Source organism: Amblyomma maculatum, chromosome 10 (genome assembly GCF_055883805.1).
Source record: "Amblyomma maculatum isolate TAMU_Amacu chromosome 10, ASM5588380v1, whole genome shotgun sequence".
Taxonomy (NCBI): domain Eukaryota; kingdom Metazoa; phylum Arthropoda; class Arachnida; order Ixodida; family Ixodidae; genus Amblyomma; species Amblyomma maculatum.
In genome coordinates, this window is record NC_139353.1 from 11,100,691 (window position 1) to 11,123,140 (window position 22,450).

Sequence of the window (22,450 nt, forward strand, 5' to 3'; positions counted from 1 at the left end):
GAGATCTCTCCTGTTAAAGAAATTCGACATCTTAACATCGCTTCAGCCAGACGCAGACGGACGCAAAACAAAAAGAAAACGTCAGACAGCTCGGAGAGCGGCGTCGAAGTGCTTCGTCATGGCTTCGGCGTGTACACGTGTCCAACAAGCGCACAGTCGAGCGGATGCGGAAGTGTTAGCAGGCCCAAGAAATGAACCAATCACAGCGAAAAAGAACATTCTAGAGCGTTTTATCAGTGACCGCGCATGCACACCTCCCGGGTTCCTTGGACGACTCGCTCGCGAGCAGTCATATCGTCTTCGTCGCTGGCGTTGCGTGACGTGCCAGATTGATTTTAGTGTTATTGACCACTGTGCTCGTTGTGGATGTCTGGACGCTGGCGGCCGTTTGCCGTCGTCTTCGTTTGTCGCCACGGGAGGCTGTAGAGGCAGTTATACTCCTGGTCGACCGAGAAACTGGGATATCTTTGAGCTATGCCCTCGGCTTCGAGGTGAGTGCATAGTTAGGCCTCGCGGCAAGTTATGCTTGTGTGTGTGAAGCTTTATTAACTGCTTACATTGGCTTAATGGCATTTCTGCCATCAAGACTGTAACATGAAATTAGCTCAGTGCTTGTTACAGTAGTTTGCCGCGTCTTGCCTTGTATTTCGTCGTTGTCTCCAGAAATGATAACGATACGAGCTCACTGCCGTTTCCGTCACGCACTAAGTACCCGTTCCGAAAGCCTTTGTGACGCGGCCACTGTGTCGTGTGGAGGAACAATTTGCCTGTGTTTAACTAGACATTCCTGAACAAGAAGCATTCCCGCCTCGCTACTGCATAGAAGCGTGTGCCGCCATTTATCGCATTCTTCTACCTCTGGTGAGACCACTGCCGCCGCAAGATTTGCACTCGTTAGGCCTCGTCACACTAGCAAGAAAATTCTCGCAGTGGCGTAGCGTTGATGACAACGCTCGTGATATTCGCGTTTCCCCCTGCGTTTACCGTGTAATGCAGAGGAGACGCTGAAAGAGGACGGTAACAAGAAGAGTGGAAAGGGCGGCAGTCACATCACACTAGTGAAAACGAGAAAGCGCGCGCTTTTCCCGAGTCGCCATCTTGCCCTCCTCCAGCCTGCGCAGCCGCTTGAGCCCCGCGTCGCCATCTTGCTCTCCTACCGCCCGCGCAGCCGCCGTCTGCACGTCTGCACTGTCACGGCGCCATCTTGTTGCACTGTCAGCCGCCACCTCCACCCGCGGGTCACTGAACTTCAGCCTCGCGTCGTCATCTTGCTTTGCTGTCAGCCTCCGCTTGCGGGTGAACGGCCAGCTTCGATTCGCTACTTTCTTCTGCGAAACTGGGAAAATAAACCGCGACGCCATCCCTCAACGGAAGTTAAGAAAGTCATCAGCGGGAAAAAAAAAAAAAAAAAAAAAAAAAAAAAAGCCGGCTTTTGCTGGAATCGGCACACGGAAAACGTCCTACGTTGCGCGTTTACCAACTAGTGTGAGCTTGCCTTTATACTTGCATGCCTTATTTGGTTGTTTGGTGGGGATTAACGTCCCAAAGCGATGCATGCCTTATTTCATGTACTGCCGCAGACTTTTAAGGCGCAAGTCTTTCTTGGCTCATGAGTGGTGTAAAGAGGGAAGGGAGTGTGTGTCGAAAGTGCCTTCAATTGGTGTGAGCTAATGTGTGTGCATTGTACTTGATGGTATGCTATGTGCCAATTAACGATTGCAAATGAATATAAGCTATGAAATTAATAGTAAATAATGACATATAGCGTATATTGCTAAGATATGTATATAGTGATAATAATGATAAATTAACTACACGATTAGACAATGATAGTGAAATTAATACTGGTAGTCATTGTGTATGTGTGTGTATGAAAACAAGAAAAGGAATTTAAGGAACATAAAAGTGAATAAAAAAAAAAGCGTTCGTGTGTTCGAAACGCCATTGCGTCATACCCTCAACGGTAGAGCATGAGTGTCCTCCTAATTTTCCAACGATATCTTGTACAGCTCGTCCGGTCTAAAAGCCTTCGGCCTAGGTGCACCACTATAGTCGGCGCCGCGTGTCGGAAATTGGGGACCGCGTAAAAACATTGTATCATGATAATTTGTCGTTCTTGTGATTGGTTATTGATTGCTGTGTAAGAGGGGATGACAGGTTAGTGAAATCATTGTAATTGATTTATTTATTAAATGATGAAATAAAAAAATGCAAAAACTAGAAAAAATGTTCAAAGCTGCCAGTATACTCAGACGGAAAAACCAATGCTTGATGATGCTAAATTTAGTGAGTTATAGATCAATTAATTAATAAGGCACCCGACATGCTGTTCCCAAGGATGCGGGATCGAATCACGGCCACGGCGCTGATTTTCGGTGTTGACGAAAACGCATTGCGATGTCAGCACACTTTAAAGAACCCCAGTTGGCCGAAATTTCCGGACTCCTTTCAGAGCCTGCGTCTTTTTTAAAGCCAAAACCGAATGCAATTGAAATAATTGAACAAAGTCAAATATTGGTAAAAGGGGGTTGAAAGGTGTCAAGACGCTCAGAATGAAGCCAATGCTTGATGACGCTAATTAAAAAATTGAAGGATTGAAATCATTATAGAAATTAAAACTGAATAAAGCGGGTTCAGAGGCGTCAAAATGCTCAGAATAAAAAGTTGATGGTTGATGATGTTAAGATAACTTTATTGTGTAGTTGATCAGTTATTTAAAATAATCAGAGGCAGAAATGCATTCAAAGGCGCCGAACTGCTCAGAATGCAAGGCTAATGTTCAATGATGACGAGCATTCGTGTATAAAGAATACGAAACAAAAATATAAAATATGAAAAAGTGAGAAACAGCGTCCTTTTTTATGCAACGCTAACACATAATAGGGGAGCACACGTGTCCTGCTAATTTTCGCGCCAGCTATGTGATACGGCTATAGAGACGTTAAAATTATTCATGCATCAGCTAAGCAGCGTCTTGTCTAATTTGCCAGGTTTTGACTCCAAGCGTCAGTGTATACAACCGCCCTTTTTATCAGATGTGGTAGTTGTTTGTTTTTTTTTCCGCCACTGCATGTGTTGGGCTTGTGCGAACGACTCACGCGCAGGTACTGCAGGCGAGCAACATATTCGCAGCACCGCACGTACTTTGTGCGCTTACATTTCTGTTACAACGCGGAAAGCAAACGTACAGTCACTGAGCAGAAACAGACTCCCCAGGACTCCCTGCGCCGCTTTGCATTCCAGCCCCCTCACTAAACCATCGTAAGATTGAAAGCAAAACAACTGCGGACGCATAGTTTCGGCACTCATTCTTTTGGGCCTCCTGTCTTAGCAGCGCACTTCTCTCAGGGGAATAAGAAAAATCGTACTCATCGTATTAAGTAGTTACTAGTAAGATAGAAATACTTAATTATATAATAAGACAAATGACTGATAACATACCTCAACGGCAATTCAGGTCAACATTAATGGTAATCATAGGAGAATATCAGACTATACAGGGTTGTCTAAGTTAACTTTGGCCAAGGCTTAAAAATAAAACATTTGAGCTAGACAAGGGAAACCACTTGAATACAGCTGTCAGCCGTCTGGCGAACTACAGGCAACGTTTTTTTTTCTTATTAACATTAATAATTGAGATAACTTCCTAAACCTTTCAATATTGACTTTAGACAATAAATGTGATTTTCAAAGTTTGAGAGCACCTTCGGAAACCCCAATTCCATTTATTTCTGACAAAGAAAGCCTCACGTGTATCTTTTTTTTTTCGAGCTCTAAATGAGAAAGCCCACGAAATACAAAAATATCACTTGTCTAACGCACTCGCGCGCCATGATTGTGGTGCTCTCAATCGTGTTCGATTGAACGAACTCGACAGCCGTTACTCGACAGCCGATTTCCGGCGGTAGGAGGATATGTGGGCGATGGTTGCAGCGAGCGCGGTGAGCTCACTGCAACGGGCACCGTCACGTGCGCCGGCTGGCTGATGCGGGCGAAGAATCTAAAGCATACATATCGGCCTGGCGCTGCAACGGGGCCATGACGCCGCGGTCGCAGCTGATTTTTTTTTTTGTTTTTCATTTTTTAACACGCCCAAGAAACATCCCGGACGGGTCCCATTGCTAAAAGCTCTTGACGAGGTCGTGGAGCCTTATCGCTTGGCAGATGGTGGTTCGTTCACTCATGGTTCAGAGCAGCACATTCGCAACGCGCGAATGTGCGACTCACGTGATTTTTTTTTTTTTGTATTTCGCGCGTATTTCTTACAGATCGGGGAAAAAAAAAAAACGCGTGAGGCGTTCGTTATCACAAATAAATGGAATATGTTCTGAAGGTGCTCTCCAACTTTGCAAATAACATGTATTGCCTAAAGTAAATGCTGGTTAGAAATTTAGGAAAATTATTTTCAGTAATATTTATTTTTTTGCGAAACAAAAAATTGCCTGTGGTGCGTCAGACGGCCAGTTCTAGCAACTGGTTTCCCTGGCCTATCTCAATTTTTTTATTTTTAGCCTTTCACTAAACTTAGTTTGGACACCCTGTATAAATAGTTACTAAGATAGTGATAGCTAATAATAGTGCCAGTTTATGTTAGTGACAACGGTATGTGATATGAGACAGATAAAGTGATGGTTTATTGTTTTTAACATGGCGAAACGATTCAGGCTATGGGAGAGGCCTAGATAAGAGTGATAACGCAACTTTTGGGAATTTAGGTCAGTATAAACGGTCATGCGATGGACATCGGTTGACAAGGTGACGACGTCGGAATAGTATTGGGTCTCGCAAAGCGTAGAACGGGTTCATAACAGAACTATGTACCACACCCTTTTGCATTCCGCAAAATAGTCCCTGAAACGGTCCTTGTAGTATAATTGTAATTCAAGATATGTATAGTGTTGGTCTGTGAGCAATCGAGTTGAGTTTAAAAGCTTTGTGTGGAGCTTATATAATTTTGAAAAGTGTTCTCGGCGGTCGCTTGGTATACCGATTATAGAGACGCCTCCCCGCGCTGCTTCTTCCCCTATGACGTCTAGAAAGATCAAATGATGTCATCGGGGCTTGGTTGCTTGGTTTACGGGGTTGTCTCAGAGCGATATGAGAGAGACCGTAGTGGATGGCTCATAAAATTTCGACCACTTGGCCAACGTGCACTGACATCGCACTGCACACGGGCGCCTTGCTTTTCGCCTCCATCGAAAAGCGGCCGCCGCGGCTGGGTTTAGATTCCGCATTCTTGGTCACAGCATTCAAGCATCCTAACCACTCCGCCAGCACAGCAGGGTCATCAGGGCCTGGTGGGTGCGCCCGCTCACTGGATGCTGTCAAGGAAGCGGGCTTTCACGGAGCTTGCGCCGTCGCAACTCGGACACTTTTCTTTCACTCTGGCAGGGGAAGGGAGAGAAAGAGATAAGGGAAGAGAAAGAGAGAAGCATCATTTTCGATCGCCGATATGTTTAGTGCTAATGAAGCCAGATAAAAATGTTTTGCGTTGCAGAGAGGATTGATGCGATACCTATTGCTCATGCGTTAACACCGTTTCTTGGGCTAGTTGGTTCATATTTGTACTGTGAAAAACTGCGCCGAAATAAACACACCACAAGAAAGAAGACGGGACAAAGGCGCTACTCACAACTGAATTTATTGAAAACCACGAGTGATCTTATATAGGCGAAGTTTCCAAAGGGAAAGAAGGATGGGGAGAAAGATAGGGGAAATCATCAATCGACCATCGAGAACGCAAGGAAAAAAAAAACTCGGTTAATGGATAACAGAATCTAAAAACCTAATTTCGGAGGCCAGAAGAGATAATGAGGGGATGCTGATACACCTGCTGTCAAACTTCTTGATGTAGAAAGCCTCCAAACTAACACGTGCCGTTTTATCCTTACTCTTTCCAAGAATCTTCGTCTCATTCAACCTGGCCCCGCATCCGTTGCAGTTGATTACGTGCGCAACCAAATGTGCGTACTTGTCTTTTAAATCTGACAAATTTCGTGCATGTTCCCCCAAACGCTCGTTGATGCATCGGCCAGTTTGGCCTACGTACAACTTTCCGCACGTCAAGGGAATAGCATAGACCACTCCAACAGAACACTTTGTGAACGGAGAGTCGTGCTTTATCTGGCAACCCCCTTTTCTTGGGTTGCAAATTCGGGGGCACAACTCTCCCCACTTGTTAGGAGCCGAAAAAGCGACACTCACGCCATGCCTGTTGGTCTCATGCGTGTTGTCTAGTTTTGAAAAGAGCTTTTCCCAGGTCCTTTAAGTGCACCAGGTTAATCTTCTGCCTTGCTGGTATACGTTCTTACGGTGCTCCAGTGTGGTCTCCTCCCTAAATCTACTCGCTTGCGTCTTCTGGTTACAGCTCCGCCTTGGCTGTCAAGGATACGTAGCTTATGACACTGCCGCACTGCACACGACACCGGGACCTGCTGTTTGTGTGCACCTCTCACATGCCGCAAAGCTGCTGTCATATTTGCCATCCTCCAGATGCCTATCGGAGCCATCACGCTTTTGACTGAGCAAAGAGTGTAGACAGCATCATCGTCAAGCCAGGAATTCGGAATCAATTGTAAGGGCTATTCGCTTTCGCGCCTCTGTTTAAAACAGCCTTCGTTTTTCTGATAATTGCGTGTTTTTCACTCAAGGACCTCATGCATACTTACGAAACACGATATCTTGAGCTCCTCGTCTTGTCCTTTTTTCTGTGCTCCCTGCATCTTCCATTGCTCGTTCTAGCAACCAAGTTATTGCCGACTAGGCACTTATTGATTGTGTGCACAATTCCCATTTCTTCCCTTGCAGGTTCCTCTGTTCCATAAGTACGGGTGCACATTGCCAGGGAGGGGACCAGCCGATGCACCTTACCAATACTGGACACGACCCGTGCAACTTGTGACTTTCTCCCCATTGTCGGCTGAGACACCTGCCCGGCCAAGGAGCGGGGACAGCATTATCTTCAAGCCAGGCCTTCGGCTTCGAAGGTGAGTTGCGGGGCAAAGTCTCGTGGCGAGGGCGACTTGTGTCTGTGAAACCATGCTCTAACTCAGCTACTCACATTGGATTAGTCTTTTCTTTTGCTTCAAAACTGTAAATGAAATTATCTCGGCACTTGTGTAGCGGTTTCATGGACAGTCGCCATCGGGTCTTATTTCCGTGACGAAAGCGCGGCGGGAAATAGGACTCAGGGCGGCCGCTTGTTTAGATGACATTAGGCAGGGTAGGTGCAGGTATTTAATTAGCGAGGAATTGCTTGACTTCACTGCCTCGTATTCCTCGCTGCCTCAAGAAGCTTTACCTAAGCAAGCCCGCTGCCGTTTGCGTCACGGAATAGGCACCCGTTCCGAAAGCTGTTGCGGCTCAGCCACCATGTCATCTTGAAGAACAAAAATGGCTCGCAAGTGCGCTGTAATTGTACGACATGTGGTTCGTGGCCGTACGTAGCTTTCGGAAAATCTCGCCAACCTCGTCAAGCAACTCTGAAGAACGGACGCTGCCTGCGGTCTGCAGCACATCGTGTTTCCGCTGCAGCCAAGGTCAGTGCGGCAATCTTTCTGTTCTGACTGGGGCATGCGCCGCTCCTCGTCGACTTGTGCCGTGTAGCCACACGGCAGTAATGGTGAGTATACCAGATATGCTGGCATTTGTTTGTTCCAAGCTGCCTTTTTTTTCCAGATTTGCTTGAATTACCAGACGACCCTCCTGAGCAGAAAACACATTCGTATCGTTCCTGGAGATCGGCCATGGCCTGCTCGGACATCTGCGCCCTGTGCTGTCTCCTGCGACATCACTGCCGCCTACAGGTTTGCACCGTTATATGTTTTATAAATTATATCGTGTACGACTTCCACGGTTGCTTCTATATTTTGCCACGGGTCTTCCTGTCTCCACACCATCCGCCGCGGAGTTTGGACCTGTGTTCTATGCGGTCAGCTGTCTTCAGGGACACCATGTGCTCCAGTTGCACGTCATGCATAATATTAATGCGAAAGCATTTCTTGGCTTATTGTTGGCCTGGACAAGGTGTGTGACGAGACGAGTACAGGAGATAATGACGATCAGAATGACGATACCAGTAACAAAGTAACAGGTCATTGATGACAATAGGTCCTTATGTCGATAAAAACAAAAACAAGAAACGAACGCTTGTTAAAAACGCGCCACGGCCATGTCATCGCTGAAACTGGGGAAAGGGCGGATGTGACGCGAATCTCGGCATGCCTGCCGGTCGGCTAGTTCGGACGCGCGTTCTGCATGCTTGCTTCTCTCCATCCCACGCTTCAGTGATCGACAGATCAGCGCAATCTGCTGCTGGTGCCGTTTGCTTTCTACAGTTCGGTTCTGCGCTGAAGTTTCTGCGTGTTCACACTCTAAGAAAAAAGGGTGTGCGAAAGGGGTAAAAAGGGCATAGCATGGACATTTACCCCCTTTAGAAGGCCTTGGGGGTAACTTTGCACCTGCTGGAAGCAGGTCCCTATTCACTTACCCCCTCTTAGAAAACTTGCACCCTACTGCAACCCTACTTACCCTCTCTACCAGCGTTTGTGTGTTTGTGTGTATGTTCCTGCCTCCTAAACAGCGGGGTGATTAGTTTGAGCACATGTCACGATGGGGCGCTCATGCAGCACATCATGTCTCGTTCCCGCACCATCGCTTTCAGAGAGGGGACGCCTTTTATGCCACCCTCGCCACCGTTTTTCTCGCGCGCGGTTTGGGTCCCTCTCCATGTTTACCTTTCCCCGGTCACGAACAGCAAGCTGCAGGTGTGTCGTGGTTTCTATGGGGTGACGTCATGACTGCAAAACTGCTTCTAAATTGTAATGAAACAGCAGATACTTTTTGTTTTAATTGTGGGAGTAATGCTCTGGCAGTACACAGCCTGTTTCAGGCTTAGTGGAGCCGCTCCGACTGCATAGCGGTCACGGGCCGTTGTGCAAACGTATTTGCTAAGCTTCTTAAAAGAAAGAAAATGCACAGTATCTGTCACACTTCTTGGTAGAATCCTGAACCACACCGTAAGGGGAAGAAGGAAGGTGGATTAAAAGAAAAGAGAGAAAGAGGTGCTGGGGGGGGGGGGGGATGTTCAGCAACAAAATTATTCACATATTTGATTTTACCTGAAGCGCATACAGCTCGTTCGGTCGAAAAGGCATCGCCATTGCCATGGTCGTCGCCGAAACTCGCAACTCGTGGAAAAATATATGCTCTGGTGTATATTAAAATCTTGATAAAATCGATTCCTTATACAGCTTTCAGGGTGGTGTCATACACTTTTCGCGTCACATTTAGCATCCATCTGCTAGTCATGTTGAAGGTTAGTTTGCGACAGAGATTGGAACCAACGACATATGTACAGCTGCCGAAATCTTAAATGACGTTCGTGACGGCAGTACTTTCTGTGATTCTGAGCGTTACAGAGCAGCTAACCTGCGAACAGTCAAGTATAAGAAATGGCTCACCAAGCTCTTGCGTAATCTTGATCATCTGGCAAGTATTGTCCTTATTAAGGCGCAGGAGCATAGAAAAGGAGGTCGTCATGCGCACGCCAGTTAAAGATTTGGGCGGCTCTACCTCCGGTTTTATGCCTTTCATTTTAAAGTTCGCCGTTCACCGAGAAGTGAGGCAGATACAACACCTTCCGTTCCTCCAAACAAAGCAAACTAAAGGCGTTAATCACATTCCCAAACTCTGCGTCTCTTAACGGCAAGAATTCGCGGAATGAAAACGCCGTTTTAAAGGCGCTATCGCGTCTACAGCTTTGGTGTCATGCTGGCTTGAAATTATTTAATTTTATAACGTTAACTAGAGGCAGGCTGGTGGGCAGCTGAAAGCTGTGACACTCGAGGACAAATTTCATCAAACGTTGTTTCTTTCTACCCGCTTTTGTTGAATGCGACCAGCTGCACTGAAAATAAGGATTTCTTCACCCTCATTTACCGTACCGCAGAAAGTATGTCAGTCGGACATTCTTAGTTTACAAATGGACAAACACACACGTATGTATAATATATATATATATATATATATATATATATATATATATATATATATATATATATATATATATATATGCTTCAACTGAACATTAAAAAGACAAAGATCATGGCGTCTTCCCCTATCAAGTCCTGGAGCATCAAGGGACAAGAAGTGGAAGCTGTGACTGATTTTCTCTTCTTGGGCTCCAAGATTATCCCGGAAGGAGACTGCAGCCATGAAATTAGGAGACGCCTGCTTCTGGGCAAGAGAACCATGGCTAGCCTTGACCGCCTAGTAAAGAGCAGAGACATTACACTGCCAACCAAGATCCGTATAACTCGTGCTATGGTCTTTCCAGTTGTGATGTATGGATGCGTGAGTTGGACTGTGAAGAAGGCTGACCGCCGAAGAATTGACGTGTTTGAATTGTGGTGCTGGCGGAGACTCTTGAGAGTTCCTTGGACGGCCAGAAGATCAAATCAGTCGATATTGTCGACCATAAACCCTGACTGCTCATTGGAGGGTCAAATTCTAAAGTTAAAGCTCAGCTACTTTGGTCATCTGATGAGAAGAGAGGAGTCGCTGGAGAAAGATTTGATGTTGGGAAAGGTTGAGGGTCGCCGGAGAAGGGGTAGGCAGCGAACGCGATGGTTGGATGGCATCCTCGAGGCGCTGCAGATGAAGTTATGTGATGTTATGAAGATAGTGGGAGACCGGAAAGCGTGGCGTGATATGGTCCACACATATATATATATATATATATATATATAAATGGCATTTTGTCAATGGTATGGTTCTTGCCTGATTCGATCAGAAGTCGAATGTTCCCATAATATGCGGCGAGGCAAGTACGCCAAACAACTTTAATATTAAAAATACTAAAGGGCAAAATGCCATTTCTGTGCGAAATTTCAGCTGCGAGGATTTTGCGGTTTAGCTTGGAGGAGCATTCTACAGCGCGCTGGTAATTGTGCAACGCCCTGTATATTCCTGGGTCTCCTCTTTTAGAGAGTTTTTATGTTTCTGCAAACGAACTACCTGCCTGTCTGCCCTATAAATGCACTTTAACGGGCCGTCGGAATGCGGTAAATAACTCGTCTTGCCTCGACCAAGGTTTTCATTTGCTTGATCTTACTGTTCTACACACATGCTCCCTTCTTCATTCCTTTTTTTTTTTTCAATTTTCAAAAATAGGCTAATCAGTTTGGAAAGGGAAGAAAACAGAATGCGTACACCGTGTCTTCGTGCTCTGTATTAATATTGCAGGAGACGTTATTTTTGCGTGTCATCATTCATAATTTTTTCATTCGTTCCGACTTCAGCAGGTTCTTTTAATTTTAAGGTGTACAAACTGCCCCAAGAGCTAGCTCTATTGTTCTTAGTTTACCAGGGCTGCTTTTTTTCGCAGTGCTTCGGCGTGTTTCGTACTTGCTGCACCAGGCTGTCATGTGGTTCCAATCGCCGCTTCTCGGGCGCTTTTGTGATGAAACACGACGCATGCATGTTTTCCATCACGCCGCACACCAGGCACTTCGCGTTTTTCAATGCAGCACACACGTGTCTGCAGCAGCATTGTGCGACACGATGCCTTCGAGCATAAGTTGAGTGGAAATCTTACAAAAGACCAGCTAGCTGGTTGCGGAGCCACGTACAGCCTGTGATACTTGCACGTGGTCACTTATCCTTTCTAGTTCCGAGAATTCAGGAAACTGGGCATTGATTCCTTCGCTCGCCGTATGAAACAGCGCTAAGGTGACGCACGCTCTTTTGTCCTGATAAGCTTGCCCCTCCAGTGAACATCAGAATTTTGGACACTGAATCTCAAGCGCCAATGACGGAGGCGGGGTAAGGAACAATCAGAAGAACCTGCTGCTCCCCGGAACTCTTTTCTTCACAGCATGAAGTCATTTTTCGCCGGACTTTCGAAAACCAGTTTGGCTGTAGCTTCCAGAGTGCCTAGGCGGGGTACACAAGCCTTCATTGTGAACAATATGACAGGTCCCAGGGAGCCCAAAATGCGTGCCTCTTTTCGACGGCGAGCACATGGTGGCTCTGGACACAATGACACATACTCTTCTCAAGGCTCCGTGGGTCACGAGTCATTCCAGCAGAAGCGATGTCCTGTTCGGACGCGGAAGCAGTGGCCTCAGTCTTATGCCTATGGGCTGCACTGCCCTTGAGTTGTAAATATTTGTATCATACTCAACATGCAAATAGATATGTGCGAGCAAAGTCCTTTGTTGTCACTGCAGGGAACTACCCCTGTAAAGACGTAATCTTAAATTAACTGACGCGGCAGAATTCTGTTAAGGGCACAGCTCACGACGACTTTGCAATCAGCGACGACGTGGAGCTTGGACAAAGCAAGAAGTACGCATCTTCTAGTGCTGCAACAGTCTTTGGCTGCGCAAAAGCAGCAGCGGAGGAGAGATCACGTTAGCAGATTCGCTGGGCCAGCGTTGAGAACAAGTATGGACTTGAAAGGTTGCTGCTGCTGCGGTGGCGCCGTGTCACAAAGACCAGCTTCGGACTCCATTACGCATGCCAATGATGGGCGACAGCAGGTGCGACGGCAGCGGTCAACGTAAACCGGCCCATGGTGCTTGTAAGTTCCATTTTTCAAACTTTTTGCTGCCCTTATTGTGTGTTTAAGCCGGTACTCGTTTAATCAGCATGCGTCGCAATAGTGAGAACAATGTTGAGTCCGAGGTTCGAGTGGTCCCAATCTCTATGATCAGCAGGCGTGACTGCATTTGAGTGACCACCCATACGTATAGCATGTATTTCAGCGAAGGTGAACCAGAAGTTTTAAAACTGCTTTTTGTGATATTGAGGTGGTTTCAAATTGCAATTGTTTACATCAGGATACAGGTTAATCAAGCTAATTTGGTGGTTAACTAAACCTTTATGCATGTTTATATATGTTGTGCTCCGAAATAAAATTTCAGTTATTGAGCGCCTGTGTCCGTCCATTCTTCTGTGTGTTTCCTTGTTGTTCCTTGCACTCTTATTTAGGCATATCTAAGTTTGGTCTAGTTTTGGGACATGTCCTTCAGAGTTATCTGGCGTTGAGAGCTTGCGTTGTTGATTACTGTGTCATATCCTTTCTCCTACAGTAAAACCGCTTAACAGAATCATGCACACAGCTTTGAATTTCAGGCCAGTTCGCGCCGCTTAATTTCATGTCTCATAATGGACATTTTTGCAGTAGCTTCCTGCGATTGCACAAAGCCCCCTCATCTACCATTTTTGATGACCATGCTTGCGAAAATGGAGGAGTTTTCCGAGCGTGATTTTTCACGAACGTCTCCTCAGTTATCGACGCCCTGGCCTGCTGCACAATAATGAACCGTTTCTCAGCTGCGCACCCTTCTTGTGACCGCCAGGTGAAATACCCTTGACCGGACGGCTTACTGAGGTTCCCTCGCATATTTCCAGCAAACGTTTTTTTCACAATAGTTGAGTGGGCTTATTTTATGAGCAGTAGTTGAATGCAGGGCTGTCATGTATGAAGCAGGTCAAGTGCAGGGGGAAGGTATATCAGGGTGTGTCCACAGATGCCTCAAGCATATCATTACACATGCTAGCTGAAAGTAGCCCAGCACTTATATATATGCTTGGAAAACAGGCCGGCACCACTACTGCGAAAGCATTTGTGCAGAAAAAATAGGAGCGATCCTCGGTAACTCGCCCCGTCAGATGTTCCTCGCTTGGCGGCCACAAGAAGGGTGCGGTGCTGGAAAAATGTTCTCCATGCAAGAGAAAGCGCTTGCTGTATCTGCAGCCGCGACGCGGTTCCAACACGCTTCCATTTTTTTTTTTTTTTTTGCCGCGCCGCTGCTGTTTAGTCGCCAAGGTGTTTCCATCGCTTGCATGTGTATACATTGTGAATGTGTCTATTCCCTCCACATCTCATTTTTCTCTCGTTTTTCTCTCACACAGGTTCCCTCGGAGTATGGATTCAACCACGACGATGACAAAAGACTGCTCGGTTATCCTGCCATTTTCAAACGCAATAAAAAGTAAACCCTGCCTTCCGTTCTCATGTACTAATATCGGTGTGTAAACTGCACCCTGAATGGCTACATGGCCCGTCACAAATATGTCGCTCTAGCACGAAGAAACCAACACTGCGGAAGCGAGGGCATCTGTGACCGGCTGACGAAGACGTCATACATCTTTTCACCAAACGTTTTTCTTCTGTATAGGGAGTATGTTAAGGCTGTCTAATGTTGCAGCGGAGGCAGCATTACCACACATATGCCAAACGGAGTCGCTTGCGTTGCAAATAAAGAAAATGTATGTCTCGTATCGCTTCGATAGCGGCGATGTCTTGTGACTGACTGCACAATCAGTCGAAGTGTGGTCGTTTTCAAATTACTAGCGTACCAGTGTGCGCCTAGACTATATTTAGAAGGGCGCAAACATACCCTTCGAAGGAAAACAACATTATCTTAAATGGGTGTAAAAAACACTGTAATATGAATTTATTTTATTCCTCTGGGCGGTAATATTACCCTTCCAAACGAAGCATAAATATGAACGTAAAAGTGCAAAGTTACGCCCATTCATAGGGTGCAAAGATGCACTTACGGGGTGCTGTAGTAAGCTCATTACGCTGGCATAAATGCAGGCCCTGTGAGGGTAAGTTTACGCCTTATGATTAAGCATAAGCTTATTCCAGCTGGGAGCAAACATGCACCCGATTTTAGAGCATATTTTTGCACTTTCATGGCCTAACCTTTAGTCCTTCTGAGAAAGGGTAACGTTACTCCCCAGAAGCATATACTTGCACTTCACCATATGGCATAACGTTAGCCTCGTTGTAGCGTAAACTTTACACCACACACACTTAAGCCCCCGTCGAGGGTGTAACTTTGCACCCAAAGGGGCTCCCCAGTGCGTCAGTGGACTTACCCCCCTAAAGGGGTAAGATCACACCTTTTTTTCTTAGAGTGCAGATTCGACGAGCTCAACCAGCAGATACGCGGCTGTTGCGGAGTGCGGCGCCGCGCGCTTCTCGACGCTCTCCGACTAAATGAGCCTATTTTTCTCAGTTGTAGAATAAACGTCGTCCGATGTTCAAAAAATATTTTCCTCGTGTCAGAAAGCAAACATTCTTGTAAGTGCGGGAAGCGACTAGTGCCTATCAGCAAGGCTTTCCCTTGTGCTAACATTGGTGGTCGAGGTGACATGGTGCTTTATAGTTTCCCAGAATAAGCTTTCAGCGCAGTGGGTCTCCGTTATAAAAAGGAAAAAAAAAATGATTTTCTCTGGAATAAGCTGTGCTTTGCACTGATGATTATTTGTCGATGACGATCATCGGATCTTGGTAGTGATTGTGGCCACTTGGGATTCCAATTAAATCAGCGCAACTGAAGTCCGCATGCCGTCCTGCCATTGTTCCCGCACCTACCGTTTTTGCAAGGCTGCGTTCACCGTCGTGGTTCTTAACCGAGGAGGCTTAACTTAAAACGCGATTCGTGGCTTACTGTTGCACAGCTCGCTGCCGTTCTCGGTTAGTTTTCAGTTACCAGTTAGGTACAGCAAACGATATATGATTGGTAGAATGAAGCTGCATTTGTAGCAGTCATTTATAACGCAGTGACTGGAATACCGTGCTGCTCGCGCGCGGCAACAGCACACTCAAGAATCGTCCGAAGGCAGCACTGCCTCCACATGCCACGCCTCCCGCAAGCTGTCCGTCGATCCCTTGCGATAGGGTCAAGAAAGGGTGCTTAAATTTATTGTTATCTTAAATAATAAACCCAAGGATAACGGAATGTTAAAAAAAATTAACCCTTATTGTGGATCGCTGACCAATAACTGTGATACAAGCAAGTTTCTCTCCACAGCTGCATAGCGGTAGTCGCCGGTGCGTCGCGGATAATCCGAGTGTCTTGTATACATTAGCTCCTCTGCTAAGGCGGCGCCGTAATTAATGATATCTTCATTTGATTGTGAGACAAAGTGATTTACAGTAGGCAGTTCTATGAGTAGCTCGTTTACTACAGCGCCGCTCAATCCCCAAGCGTCGTCTGCTGTAGCGCCAATGAGAAATTATTAGGGTGTTTCCATGTAAGATCGAACAAAGGATGGTTGGTCGACCTTTTATATTTCTTGCAAAATTTTATACATTGTTGTCTGATGACTGCAAAGAAGAGTGCTGCGATTAGTTTTGCTGCCAAAAACGTTTTCGGGGCACAGAGAATTAATAACGACGGAGGGGTGGAAAGCCATGTTTATCTTCTCTGCTGTTTTGACGAACTTTGGTTATGAATTATACAGATATGGTAATGTTAGGTAGCTGAAAAGTGTCTGACTAAATACATGCATGTTTTGATTTGTATGCAGTGAATTTTCGCTTAACATTTTACCTACTTTGCAGTGCTTTATATTTCAATAAATATTTATGGCAGAGCAGCAATAATTTGGCCCTATGTTCTCAGCATAGTTATCTATCAAAACGCTAAAGCGTATTATTATATAAAGTTTCCATAGAGAGATACAATATCGCTAATTTCAAGAAAACAGCCAACAATGAAAATTTCTGAGGACAACTAAAAAACAATTATATCTTTTAAACTTTCTCCATCTATTCTCCTCTGCCTCAACTTTCAAAATCATATAAAACATGTATAATTTTGTGGCACTAGTAATTACGGCAACTTCAATAAGGCCCTTGTGCACCACGCAGATATGAAGATTCTAGGGCATTTGTGAATAGCCCACGATTTTAAAATTGTGGCATATTATATGACAGAAGAAATATATTTAGAAAAGAGGATTAAAGATATATACATTGAAAGACACCCAAGGAGCCAGGCAAATGAGGCCCCAGCATCCGACGCACTTCTCTTCACCTTCCACAAACACACAGAGCGCAGATGCAGAGCGCAGCTTAATCATGAACGACAAGCACCAACTAGCCCGCCAGAAAACCCTTCCACAAACGAGCGCGCCACTTCATCCTTATCGTTCTTCACCCGTAACAATATTGCATCTAGTCATTTTTTGTCTCGACAATGTAAATTAGTTGTGAAACACACCGCAGTGAATTATTCAGAATCAGTTTTGTCCGCGTATAGTTCATGATGCGCTGTATCATCGGGCAGCGCACAGACGTTCTTCGCAATCACCTTCACCATAACAATGAAAGTTTCTAAGGACAGAAAAAAATTACAGACCAATCAGCTTACTGTCTATTACGTATAAGGTATTTACTAAGGTAATCGCTAATAGAATCAGGACAACCTTAGACTGCAACCAAGCAAGGGATCAAGCAGGTTTTCGGAAACGGTACTCTACTATCGACCATACCCATACCATCAATCAGATGATAGAAAAATGCTCGGAATATAACCAGCCCTTATACATAGCATTAGTTGATTACGAAAAAGCATTTGACTCAGTTGAAACCTCGGCGGTGATGCAGGCATTGCGAAATCAGGGGGTAGACGAGCCGTGCGTGAAAGTGCTGGAAGATAGTGACTGCACAGCAACCATAGTCCTGCATAAAGAAAGTAAAAAAATTCCCATAAAGGAAGGTGTTAGGCAAGGAGACAATCTCCCCAGTACTATTCACAGCTTGCTTAGAGGAAGTATTCAGAGACTTGGATTGGGAGCAGTTAGGGATAAGGGTAGATGGAGAATACCTCAGTAATCTGCGATTTGCTCATGACATTGCCTTGCTAAGCAACTCGGGGGATGAACTGCAAATAATGATTGATGACCTAGACAAGAGAAGTAGACAGGTAGGCTAGAAAATCAATATGTAGAAGACTAAGGTAATGTTCAACAGCCTTGAGAAGGAACAGCAGTTTACATTAGGTAGCGAAGTACTGGAAGTAGTAGACGAGTATGTCTACTTAGGACAGGTAGTAACCGCAGATCCGGACCATGAAAAGGAAATAACAAGAAGAATAAGATTGGGATGGAGCGCATTTGGCAAGCACTCGCAGATTATGACTAGCAGCTTACCGGTATCGCTCAAGAGGAAAGTATACAACAGTTGCATCTTGCCTGTACTCACCTATGGGGCTGAAATGTGGAGGGTAACTAAGATAGTTCTACTTAAGTTGAGGACAACAAAGAGGGCTATGGAACGAAAAATGGTAGGGGTAACATTAAGAGATAGGAAGCGTGCAGAGTGGGTCAGAGAAATAACTCAAGTTACCGACATTCTAGTGGAAATTAAGAAGAAGAAATGGGCATGGGCAGGACATGTAGCGCGAAGAGAGCATAACCGATGGTCGCTAAGGGTAACAAACTGGATTCCAAGGGAAGGAAAGCGTAGCAGGGGGCGGCAGAAAGTTAGGTGGGCGGATGAGGTTAAGAAGTTCGCAGGGGTCAAGTGGATGCAGCTAGCACAGTACCGGGTTAATTGGAGAAATATGGGAGAGGCCTTCGCCCTGCAGTGGGTATAGTTAGGTTGAAGATGATGATGATGATGATGATGAAACTTTGTCTCCTTATTCTCCTTCGCGTCAACTTTCAATATTAATGAAAACATATTCCATAATATTGATGCGCTAGTAGTTACGGCCAGTCCAATAAGACCCTTACAGAAGAATTTGCAATTGCTGTAGATCCGACTTCTTGCCCGCTAAGCGTAGAAAATGTAAGCAGGATTGGATTTGAGGTCTTTAAGAGATGTACAACTGTACAGAAAAGATACCGAAGGAACAGGGGACGTTCATTTTGAGATGATATTGTCACCGGAGCGTCTATGAGTGCTGGGGTATGCTGGGTTCGTTAAAAGAGGCGGCGCAGTGAGAACTCGTTTTCGCGTCTTCGGACCGGCAGAGTTCAAAACAGTAGTACCTCTCGGGTATCTGTTTAACGCATGTGCACTGGAGCTTCACTATTCTATCCGCCCTTTCTTTGTTCGCTTCACAACAATTTGCCGATAACACGGGATAACACGCATAGCGGGGACTGCATGGAAGAAACTGTGCACAGGAATGACAATGTGCGCTCTCGAATCATTCGAATTAATGAATGCAGCCCAGAAGCACCGTTTTAATGAGGTAGTTTTCTATGCCCTTCACAATTTTTCCATTCCACTAAAAGTACTTGGAATACGTTGCATTCTGATTGAACTGTATCGTCTTTCTGTGTAATCCGCGATACGGCGAAGGTGATCGCGAGAAACGTCTGTGTGCGGCCCAATGCCGCCTCGTATCAGGAACTTTAAGCGTACAAAACTGAATCCGAATCATTCACTGCTGTGTCTGTAACAGCTAATGTGCAACGTCGAGACAAAAAATGACTATATGCAATAATGCTACGGGTGGAAAACGATCGGGACGAAGTGGCGCGCTCGTTTGTGGAAGGTGAGAAGTGCGTCGAACGCTGGGTCCTCAATCTCTGGCTCCTTGGCTGTCTCTCAATGCATATATATTTAATCCTGTTTTGTAAATATATTTCTTCCTGTTGCAATATTATGCCAAAATTAAAAAATCGTGAGCTATTCACAAATGCCCTAGAATCTTCATATCTGCGTGGTGCCAGTGCCTTGCACAGGGGCCTTATTGAAGTGTCCGTTATTACTAGTGAAACCGAATTATGCAGTATGTTTAAATGATTTTTAAAGCTGAGGCAGAGGAGGATAGATGGACAAAGTTTCGCTGTCGATGTACTTGACAGGGGTTTTCGCAGCGCCGTTTTCTTGAACTGTTGGTTTCTTTAACTTTTACAGTAAGTGTCCAAGCTGTTTTAGATTGTTCGAATAATCAATAAGATTTTAAATCGGGCTGTGAAGTCACCTGAAGCAGGCGCATGCAGCAACACCGCCAGCTTCGGCCTGGTATACCGAGAATGACGTCATGATGGGCCCGGCCAATCACGGACAACAGCGGCGTTTGTTTGGAGGGCGGTCGCGCTTGGGCTCGTGTTTGCAAAACGTGTCGTTTGCGTTCATTTCTGCCATTTTTAAACACGATAGTCTTGTTCAGCGGACAAAAAACGATAAAAACATGTTTCAGCTTCCCTTAGAGCCTCGGTTGCAAGCAGCCTTTATTTCTGTACTCTTGTTGTGTCATTCAGTCAAGCACCCTCATGCATACAAGAGCAAGAGGAGCTATGTATCCTGCCGTTTCGTTCCATCTTGCCTGCCTCTTTTACCATTCGCCGCAGTAATCTGATTAGTGTGTTGGATGTTTCAAAACTGCGTGCACTCCCGGGTGCTTTGTTTGCAGGTATCCCTTCTCCACTAGAGCCAGTGCTGTCGGCAGGGACTACTACGAGGTGCCACACCTTGAGCCAGGCGGCATAGCCATGCTTCGTGCAACATATTCACGTTCTGCTGCTGTCGCTAAAAGGCTGAACTCCCATATGCTGCAAGTGTAAGCACTTCAAATCTCCTGCACCTATCACTGTCACACCTCCATTTCTATTCTGCAGATCAGCGAACTGTGGCTTCTCCATACTACCGACGTTCATGGGGCTTGCACCACGAGTGACTTCGGCATGACGACCTTTGGCGTGGAAAATTATCTGCCCTGCATTCAAGGCACCTGCGCTGTCAACTACATTGATCGTGCATGTATTTCCCCATGTATTGCATAACTTAGTTGTTTCAGTGGCGGGTTTAGTCGGCATTAGTGTTGATCTTTCGTGAGAAGACAGTTGTATGAATGTGCATGTGTGCAATGAGAATGCCCAAACAGTTGTTATTGCGCTATTTTTATCAATGACAAATTGTTGCAGCTGCCAGAGAGATCTATACTTTTTTCCCTTGATGAACGAGAGAAGAGAGTGAAGACATAATAGCACCTGCCGTCCATAGGACTAGCCGCCCCCTGCAAGGCTTTCTGTCTTAGTTGTCCGAGTTCGCTCCGCAACTTAGCCCATTCTCTGACGGAATGCCGCTCACAACAGCCACCAAGTCTTGTGGTCTACCAGACGCTGTAGGTTCAATCCCCTCCCTGCGTCGCCTAGTCACCACATATGCAAGGTTCCTCCGTGGCGACCTTTTCGAGAATGCCGAAGACTACGTGAACGCAGCAGATCACTGGCTTTTCTACTTGACGAATTATGCATTGATTCTTCATGTTTTCGAGCTCGTTTACTTTACTCTTCACGAGAATCGGAATCCTTCTCTGCATACTGCGATAACATGCGATAACGCGATCACTAGACTGTGACTGGTGACAAAAGCGGAACTACCACCATGAGTTGAAACATGTGTATTTCGCTTTGAAGATCCCGTTGAGACCAACACTGAGAACCATGAGTCGACTCCTGACCTGGCCGGAATTTTTCGTAAGCTCCTGCATGACTATGACAGCGGAAAGAAAAGGCTGAATAGGCCGTTCAGGGATACAGAGGCCCAGGAAGAGCGTAGAGATGTTCGAGGACATGATCTGAGTTTTTCGCCATCGCAGAAGTCAGAAGTCAGGCGGGTGAGATTCTCAATGCACGGAGTAAATGAGCAGCTGTTTGCTGGTCTCGCCAGCAGTCCATCCGAAAGCTCGGGTAGTCGCCTGGCATTGCGTTGTGCTCCTTTCTGCTTCCACCAGCCACTAATTGGGATTCGTATCTCGTTCTCAGTCATTTATTGCTTCAGGTGCTGGTGCCTTTATCTCGTTGGAAGCTAAGCCATCTTTTTATGATGCAGGCTTATTGTTTTGTTCTTTCTCGTCCTTTGTCTGCTGGCGCAATTCTCAAGGATTTCAGGTTGCGCTGCAGTGCGTTTTTATTTTATTTTTTTTATTCGACCCCCCTAAGACGGTCTTTTTTGCAGGGTATGCATTTTCTACCTGCTTATTTGTGGCTTTCTTTGGGGTTCTGGGTGCTGCATTCTCTGCAGCCCTTTGTTGCGGGTATGCACGTATGCTCAACCGGTGTCCGGGTTGCAGAAAGACCTGGTAATCCTTCCACTTAATTCGATACAGGTAGAACTTGAATTCTTCTCCAGCATATACGACTTATCTTGGCACAGCAACCGTTAAAACGATCATTGTTGACAGTTACTTGCCGCTGGCATCGTTTCAAAGCCTTCGAACTCGTAGGCTCCTAGAAGTTCTGCTCGTTTTCTTGCCTGCATCTAGTTTGTGCACGACTGTCTGGATAACATCCTCAGGTGTCGACGCATACATATTCCCTATGTACCTAATTGCCCCGATTATCATTTGTAGTATTTGCTTCAAGACTGGCACTGTCTCTAAAATGATGCACTTAATTAATTATGGAGCCCCATCGAACTCGAGTTCTATGCTTAGGCATTGTGGATGGTGTCATCCTGCCTCTTGAATGATTCACATTACCACCGTTCAGTATTGCCTCAGTTGAAAACCCTGTTTGGCCCTCATAATAATTTTGTAGTGGTTCTTTTGTAGACGAACATTCTTATCAAACATTCTCATATTTAGCTCGGGCATTGTCTTCTCCGTCTTTCTCCTCGGTCACCAAGATGTCGCACCCCGGCGTCTGCAGGTGCTTGCTTGTCAATTTCTGCTATTTCGTGTTG

General features: G+C 45.7%; 1 long non-coding RNA gene across 1 annotated transcript; it reads left to right on the top strand.

Moving 5' to 3' along the window:
* The first annotated feature begins 290 nt into the window (after positions 1-290).
* Positions 291-21,665, top strand: LOC146175592 (uncharacterized). The gene is made up of 5 exons (XR_014701430.1): positions 291-491; positions 6,808-6,986; positions 7,678-7,805; positions 20,178-20,324; positions 20,383-21,665. It is a non-coding gene; the product is annotated as an uncharacterized LOC146175592 (long non-coding RNA).
* Positions 21,666-22,450: the final 785 nt, after the last annotated feature.